Below are 9,047 nucleotides of genomic sequence, written 5' to 3'. Positions count from 1 at the left end.
TATCTTCAGCTACATAACTAATTTAAAACTAACCTAGGCTGCATGAGACATTATCTGAAAGTATGACCAAATAAAGAAAATTTAAGGGTCTGGGTTCTAGCTCAAGGATAGAGGGGCTCTAGCATGAGAGTGGCTGTGGGCTCAATCCCCCAACACCACAGGACAAAAATTAAAGAAGCAATAAGAACCATAAGCACATGAAGTGGGTAGAGGGACATCAATATGCATTTATTAACCTGATCTTCCTTGTAGAGGAGCGAGGTAGTTTTGGCCACTCCCTGAAGCAGTCTGTTCTCCAGTTTGTTACTTTCTAAAACAGTGAGCATGGGTACAGTTGCTGTAGTTATTATGTCCATAGCTTAGGTGCCTGACACTTACTGAGTGCTATAAAGATGAGTGTCTGACATACCACACAAGCTGCGGGATGTTCATCGTTACCAACATCAGCAACCTTAGGTACCTGACTCAGATGTCTCTGTGTTCAGTCGCAATCAACTCAATGTGATTCCATCGCCATCCTGCTATCTTTCTCTTCCTAGAAGGGCATTCTGGACTTGACATCCCAACACAGGAAGTTTCTGAGAAAGTTTTAGTTCAAAATGCTACAGCACCTGGAGTCACAAGAAGTGGTTCACAGTGCTTTGTTTTACAAGAACTGTGGCAGGATATTGACCCTACAAAGATATGTAGAAGTTAGTCTTTGGTTCTTCCTCCCAGCTCCATGCTCCCAGAAATAAGACTCAGACTCAAAATATATTTACAAAACCTTGGCCATAAAGCTAGGCTTTTCTCTGACTAGATATAACTTAAAATATCCCACTTATTCTAGCCTACATTCTGCCATGTGGCTGGTTACCTCTGCTCAGATACCATGTGTCCTTGTTACATCTTCCCAGTGAATCTCCCTCCTGGCTCTCTCCCAGAATCCTTTCTCTCTCTTGGATGTCCCACTTCTATTTCCTGCCTAATCCATAGGCCATAAGGTTTTTAATTGACAGGTAATTCGTCCATACAACACACAAGATATTCTCTCTACAAATCAGATCTCACCATCAGATCAGTCCTGATGCCTTCATCAATAAGAAAATACTGAACACAGACAGCCTCTGTGAATGTAACGAGTCTGGGATAACCATCGCTGTGATGTACAGTTGTATTTCTACGTAAGAAGGACTTCCAAATGTTCATTTGTAAAAGATTTTAACCCTAACCTAGAAGCAAATGGTCAGAATCCGAGCAGCATCACACAACAGCCTAATGACACTGTTGTATCTGATCCACTCTTCACGATGCTCTTGTAGTGCTAAATGTAACATTGCTCATAAGGAGTTATCATCCAAACGTTATCAGTTTCGAAAAGTTAGCCAGGAACTACCACTTAAGCAACATGGAAGTCTGACTCAGGAGAAACCACTTGAGTGTACTGAATATGAAAAGTCTTCAGTGGCAGGTCAGTTTTTCATGAACACCAGATAACACATGCTAGGAAGAGACCCTTGGTCTGTCACAAGTGTGGATAGCCTTCCTCAAGAAATCTGAGTTGGTATCCCATCAAGGAACTCACATAAGAGAGAAGACGTGTCATGCATGTCCTTCCTGTGGGAGATTATTCAGTCACAAGTCCTTTGGTAATAGAACCTATCTGAAGATACATAACCAAATTCATACTGATGAGAGATCTTTTATGTCTGTTCTGAATGTGGAAAGGCCTTCAGCCAGAAGTCAGTCCTCAGCACACACCAGAGAATTCACAGAGGGCAGAAGAAACCCTACATATGTAATGACTGTGGGGAAGCCTTTTCTGCTAAGGCCCAACTCCAAGTCCATGAAAGAATTCACAGAGACGAGAAACCCTGTGTGTGCACAGAATGAAGCAAGGCCTTTAGTGCCAGGCTAGATTTCCATACACATAAGATGACTCACACTAAGGATAGACCTTTCATTTGTCACAAATGTGGGAATTCCTTTTTCCAGAATCAGAGCTGACATCCTATTATCAAATTCATATTGGGGAGAAGCCTTGTGGCTGTCAGAACTGTGGAAACCCATTCAGTAAAACATCCTGCCTGAAGGTGCATCATCGCATTCACACGGGAGAGAGACTTTCCATATGGTCTGTTATGGGAAGACCTTCGGCTGGAAATTCTCTCTCAGTCTACACCAGAAGATTCATACCAGAGAAACACATATGTAATGAGTATGGGAAAGCCTTTGGTCAGAAGTCAGTACTCAGAATGGAATGCGTCAGAGAATTCATACTGGTGAGCAGTCTTATAAATGCAGTGACTGTGGGAAAGCCTTGACTTCTGAGATCCAGCTCCAAGATCACCAGCAAGTTCACACAGGTGAGGAGCCATATGTGTGTCCTAAGTGTGGGAAGGCTCTCAGTAGCGGGTTATCTTTGTAAAGACATCACTTAACACACTAGGGAGAGAATGTCTGTCACAAATGAGGAAGGCTCCTCCACTAGAAATCAGCATTGTCATGTCATCAGCAAACACATTGGAGAAGAAGCCTTCCTTATGAATGCCATTACTGTGGGGAACCGTTCCATAATGCAGAACAAGTATGAGGAGAATTGTTATTATCACGGCAACTGTGGTTTGTTATTTAGCAGTGGATCCCAGCTAAAGGGGGCATCACCAAATTCGTTACATGTAGATACTGGATTTTTAATTTGGAAAGGTCTTCTGTCAGAGATGTCATATAGGAGAGATGCTTTGAAATACAGTGGCTATAGCTGGGTCACTGAATTCATACATAAGAGAAAGCTTTTGTGTGTACTGATTGTGGGAAGACCTTCAACCAGAAGTCAACACTTAGCACACACTTAGCACACACCAGAGAATTTACATGGAAGATGAGCTTCTGTGACTGGGAGATGCTTAAGTGATGAATCCTGACTGAGTGTGGTTTTATATCAGTGAGACCTTATGTAGTGATGTGGTTTTTTTTTTTTTTTTTTAATTTTAGTAAAGCCTTCAACAACAGATCATATTGAAGTAGACAGCAAGCAGCTCATACCAGGAGCAGTACTAGGGCCCATTCACCCAAGCTTACTGAAATGTTAGCTAAGACATCAGGACATTTGGGCTGATGTCCACCAGGTTGATCTTGGCTGAGGCTGGAGTAGATACCCTATTTGGAATCCCTGAACAAGAAACCTGGACCAACAAGCACAGCTCTTCTCTCACCATTGGCACGTCTTGTGTTAAGAGGTGTGAAACAAAGAGATGAAGTCTGGATGGGTGATAGTTGTGCTAAAGGAATGCCCCCAGATTGGAGCCCCTGTGAGGTTTCATTCTTAGGACACAAGATCCTTCCCATGGCAGCCCTCACATTTATGCCTAGCACCACAGGGCCCAGTCTAGTTCTTCACATGAAGGCTTTCCTGTTTTCCTTTTCACAGATGCCACAGAGGGGAGGCTGGTCCAAAGCCACTCAACGCCGTGCTGCCTCTGTGAAGGAAGTAGCTGTCTTATACAAAGGTCGAGCCTCTTCTTCTGTAGCCTAGTCCCCCGCCAAGCCTTCCAGTAATACCAGACACAAGCTGTCCTGCTTCAGGGAATGACTCAACATTTCTAAGCCTCTGTTGTAGCCTGTAGAGTGGGGCTTATGTTTGGATCAACTTTGACTTGTAGTACTATCTAGAGCAGCATTTATAGACAAGGGTGTGTCAAGTCCAGCCTTCAGGACTAAGACTAGACCATGTTCTCACAGCTCAAGTATCCAGCACGGAAATCCCACACCACTTGAATGTGTTCTGCATATTCTCTCCCTCCAGCCCCCACTGAGTACTAGGGAACCTTAGTAGTTTCCATTAGTAGTAGTCTCCTGCATGATCTATCCTCAGTGTGCCTCTCTGTACAGTCTTTCATCTCACTAATTTGATGAGAGCAGGGCTCAGCTCATCTGTTGTGCCTCCTAGCATAGATAGGATCTTGAGACCCAGCACTGGGTCCCTGACCCTCACCTCCTCCATGTTCTGGGGGACTGTATGCTCACACAAGGAAGAAGAGGCAGGACCTGGGAAGCAGAATCTTGACATCTACCCCCGACCCTGTCCTGAGACAGCCACTAAAAACATTTCTGCTATGGGGGAGCCATGCCTCTCAGATAGCTCCAAGTCCTCAGGAATGCCATGGCATTCACACAGTCACCAAGGGTCCCCAACTGTCCCAAACCAAAGGGACACATTTATCTACATTATTTCCTTCATGGTTATACTGACTCCATGGAATGCTTTTTGAAAGGTGAGATTGGTTGTAATCTTGGAGTTGTGGGGACAGCTGATAGCCAGTAGGTAACAGGTATCCCTTGCTCACAGACCCAGGACATAGAGCATATTAGGTTACTGGCACAGCCAGACTCCAGGGGTCCTGGAATGTGGATGTGGAATATACATGAGGGCTAGTGAGAAAGAGACATGCAGAATCAGGATTAGAACCAGACACAGTAAATCCCTGCTGTTCGACCCTTCGCTAGTCTCAAGACAGGGTCCCAATACCACCCCCACAGTGCAGATCCTGTAACCTCCCAGAGCTTGGAACATATCTGCTACATGCATATGGGGACTGCGACAGTAATTTCATTTGAAGTTTCTTTTTTCTTCCTGAAAGACCATTATCTCTTGTGAAATTCAAATATCCACAGAATAAAGGTGGAATTTGTGCTGGGCCAGTGTGATTGTGGCCACTGAAGTCGTATCTGTATTAACCCCTGTATGAATCAGTTGCCAGAGACAGACACAGTACAAAGTCGAGGCTTGGTAGGGTGATCACTGGTGTTCAAGGCTACTGAATGGTTGCTGTTTCTGATATTTTGATGGGGGAATCATAAATTCCATGTCAGGACCCATGGGAGGAGATGAGGCTCAGCTTGACTCAGACATTATAACCCCTATTTCCAAGGCCACGCATCTGCCTGGTGTAGGGCCATCAGCATTGTGGGAAGTGTGTGGGTTCTGGCTCCTATGAGGGATCACCAAAGAGAATGGACATTGGGGCTGGAGCTGCTGTGAGAGAGCAAACCTCAGGCCTACAGAGGGGCAAAATCATCTGCAGAGAACAGAAAAACACCTCAGAGCCAGAGGCCAAAGAGATGTTAGAAGCCCTCTTGAGGAAGGAGTAGAGAACCTTGACATCTGCCCCCTAACTCACAGGGATCCAATGCCTCTGCCTCCTGAGTGCTGGGATTAAAAGCATGCTGTAGCTGTCTTTAGCTACTTTGTGGGTTCTTCTTGCTTCCACCCTTCTGCACCCTTTTTCTACCCTCTTAACGCCCTAACATTAGATAAGAGAGAAATAAAAAAAGGGAAAAAGCATAGAGAAGGAAGCATCACTTTCTCTACCACTCAATTAGACATCACTTTCAAACATGAGTGCTTCCTTCTACAGACTAATTTACCCTTCATTGTTTGGAATTAAAGGTGTGTACTAATGGTGTGTCTGTTCCAGGCAGAGGGATTAAAAGTAGGTGCTAAGGGCGGAGCCGCACCATAACTAGAAACAGGGGTTTTCGGTAAATAACACAATCTTGGGGTTCACAGTATGATCAAATATCCTGCAGCAGCTCCACACCCCACACCCAGGATTAAAGCAAAAACATATAATATTTCTGTTTTTTAAAGAAACCAAAATTCCAGAATTCTCACTACAGTGTGTGCCACCACACCAGGCTCTTTTTTTTTTTTTTTTTTTTAATGACCTGAATATTTGAGTTCCCCTAAAATATGTTGGATTCTTAACTTCCATGATGATGGTACTAAGCGGTGAGAGCCTCCAGAAGGAAGAATCTCAGTGTTGAATTAGTGTCCTTATGAAAGATTCCACTGAGAAGGTGCTATCTTATGAGCCAGGAAGAGGAGTCTGTTGGTCCATGGTTCTGCACACCACAGGGGCAGTGTCGTGGCTCTGCTTCACTCACTACAGTGTAAACATGAGTTTACACTGCCCTTGAGTTTGATGATCGTAGGTAAGGAATTGGCTCAGCTAATTTGGACACCTGAGTGCAACAGTTAACTCTGTATGCCAGTGTGAATGTGTTTGGATGAAACATGTCTGGGTGTGACCATGACAGTATTTCCAGATATCGGTGTTTGGATGGAAGACCTTGCCCTGGGAAGGATGGTGCTGTTTTTGCTCTTTTGATGGAAAACTATAGATATAGTTAGAGATGATAACGCATCGCTGTGATCCCCGCATTCAGGAAGTAGAAACAAGGTACTCACAAGTTTTAGGGTCAACTAGGCTATAACAGGAGATCCTGTCTCCATAATCTGTGCATGTGGCTCAGCAGTAGAGCACTTGTTCAGGGTGTGCAAGACCCTGGGTTCCACCCTTGGCATCATAAAAAAAAAAAAAAAACAAAGACCAAAACAAACAAACAAACAAAAAAAAACAAGTACAAGGGAGAATTTGCTGTTTTTTCCTTTTCCCCAGAGTTAAGGACCTCATATAGACAGACATCTGCAGGTAAGTTACATCCAGTAGTTTTCCCTCCAGTTAAGGGTGCCGCCATGAGATACAGGCAGAAGTGTTGTGAGCCACTCTCAGAAAGTGTCCCTCAGGGGGTTCTTCCAGAGACCTCCCACTTCCTACTCGGTGATGCGTGACAAAGCATCAGCTGCCATCTTGGATCAGGAGGTGGGAGACAGGAGCATCACAGAGTAACAGGGTAGAGGAGCCTGGGAAATTGTTAAAATCACCTAGGACTTAACCACAGAGAGAGAACACTGTCTGCTCCCCCCCCCGTCCCCCCCCCCCTACCACACACTCATAAGATTTCACTATCCAGCCCTGGTGCATAATTTTTTTAATGGGTGAGTTTTAAGATTTTCTTTTTCTTTTTCTTTTTCTTTTTCTTTTTCTTTTTCTTTTTCTTTTTCTTTTTCTTTTTCTTTTGTAGAAGCTTTTTAGTTTGACCTCTCAGAAATCTGCACATCACAGCAGAACATCAAGTTACTGCAGATCTACTCCTTTGGCTTTTTGCCAGCCTTTGCAGTCCCCCTGACCTTCTTTATTCTGTTCTTGTGTTCCTTTCGCTGTTTTGGAGAGGTCTTTTTCTTCTCATAAAGACCATGTCTTGCAAGTCTGTGTTGAGGCTCATTCCTCTTTGCATAATCTAAAGAATCATAGATCATGCCAAAGCCAGTGGTCTTGCCACCACGGAAATGGGTTCTGAACCCAAATTCAAAGATGACATCTGGTGTGGTTTTGTACATTTTGGTCAACTTTTCCCGAATTTCTGCCTTTGGTACTATTGCCTTCCCAGGATGAAGGACATCAATGACCACCTGTTTCCTCTGAAGCAGACGGTTGGTCATGAACTTCCTGGTCTGGATGGTTACTGTGTCATTCATGATGGCTATGGTGCCAGAGCTGTAGAGCATATTTTTATTTTCAATAATCTGTGTGTTTGTGTGGGTGTTGGAGGTGGCTTATATGCAGGTGTGTGCCTGTGTAGTACAGAAGAGGACATTAGATTCCCAGGTGTGGAGTACAAAAGTAGCCTGACGTAAGCTCTGGGGACCAAAACCTCTAGGGAGCAGTATTCTCTCTTAACTGCTGACCCGTTTCTCCAGCACGCACTCACACCTTGAGTTTTTTGTTCATATGTATGTATGTATGTATGTATGTATGTATGTATGTATGTATGCTTGGGTGAGTTTATGTGCGCTGTACGCATTCAGAAGCCCACAGAGGCCAGAAGAGTGTATTGGTTCTCCTGGAACTGGATATACAGGCAATTGTGATCTGCCATGTTGGTGCTGAGAACCAAATCTGGGTTCTGTGCAGCAGCAGCAGCAGCAGCAGCAACAGCAGCAGCAGCAGCAACAGCAGCAGCAGCAAGTACCCTTAACTTCAGAGCCATCTTTCCAGCACTGTGATAGTATGTCAACCTAGTGATCAGACATGCCTAGGAGTGTATCTCTGAGGGTGTGTCCAGATAGAGTTAGGTCATGAGAGTTCTGATGTGGCCAATGGGCTTCTCCTATTACAGGAAGGTAGTAAAGGGTATTAGGTAGGTCCTGGCTGGGTTACAATGGCTCTGTGTGCTGGCTGGGTTTTGTCAGTTTGACACAAACCAAGACACATTTGGGAAGAGGCACCTCAGTTAAGAAAATGCTTCCACCAGATTGCCTTTAGGCCATTTTCTTGATCTGGAAAGTCCCGGATCACTGTGGGTGGTTCCACCTCTGGGCAAGTGGTCCTGGGTTGTGTAAGAAAGCAGGCTGAGTAACCAATGAGAAGCAAGCATTTAAACAGCATTTCTTCCAGGTCTCTGCCTCAGTTCCTGCCTCCAAGCTTCTGCCCTGTCTTCCCTCAGTGGTAGATCGTGACCTGAGAGCTGTAAGCTAAAATAAATTCTTTCTTCCCCAAGCTGTTTTTGGTGGTGGTGTTTATACCACCACAATAGATAGCAAGCTATGGGCACCAGCACCATGAACAAAGGCATGCCTTGCCCTGTGGCATTTCCATGGCTGCCTTAGGTGGTAGGAATTTTCTCCCTTCTTTTAAAGGGAGAAAACCCACCCTAAAGTGATTTATTGCCAGATGTGTCTTGTGTGTGTGCGGCTTCATGAAGTTTCACTTGAATGGAGTTAGTACAGGTCTTTAAAAATGACCCAGTGAAGAACATGAGGGAGTGTGTCATGGGGAATTATTCTGTAGAAAGAGCATAGTCATAAACCGAGACAAAGCAATTAAAAGATTAATCACAGCCCTGAACACGAATGCCAGATAAAATGGAAAGGAGACACAGGTTAAAATGTAATGGTCTTTTGCTGTCAAGGTACTTGCCACCAAGCCTGATGACCTGAGTTTAATCCCTAGGACCCACATACTCCTTCATATCCTCTAACCTTGCATGTGTGTGTCACACACACACACACACACACACACACACACACAAATGCTGTTTGTGGTTGGAAATATAGCACAATGGTAGAGCCTTTGCCTAGCATGCAAAGTCCTGTGTTCAATCCCCAGTACTGGAGGAAAAAAATTAAACAACCAAAAGACACACGATGCTCTTGTCTTTGTAAC

General features: G+C 44.4%; 1 pseudogene; it reads right to left on the bottom strand.

Annotated features, from left to right (window-relative positions):
• Positions 1-6,970: 6,970 nt before the first annotated feature.
• LOC110298340 (small ribosomal subunit protein eS24 pseudogene) lies at positions 6,971-7,390 on the bottom strand (annotated as a pseudogene).
• Positions 7,391-9,047: the final 1,657 nt, after the last annotated feature.

The sequence above is a fragment of the Mus caroli genome, unplaced genomic scaffold (genome assembly GCF_978045245.1).
Source record: "Mus caroli unplaced genomic scaffold, Mus_caroli_1 scaffold_8, whole genome shotgun sequence".
Lineage (NCBI taxonomy): Eukaryota > Metazoa > Chordata > Mammalia > Rodentia > Muridae > Mus > Mus caroli.
The sequence above is the reverse complement of the archived record's forward strand: the minus strand, read 5'-3'. Positions and strand labels throughout refer to the sequence as shown.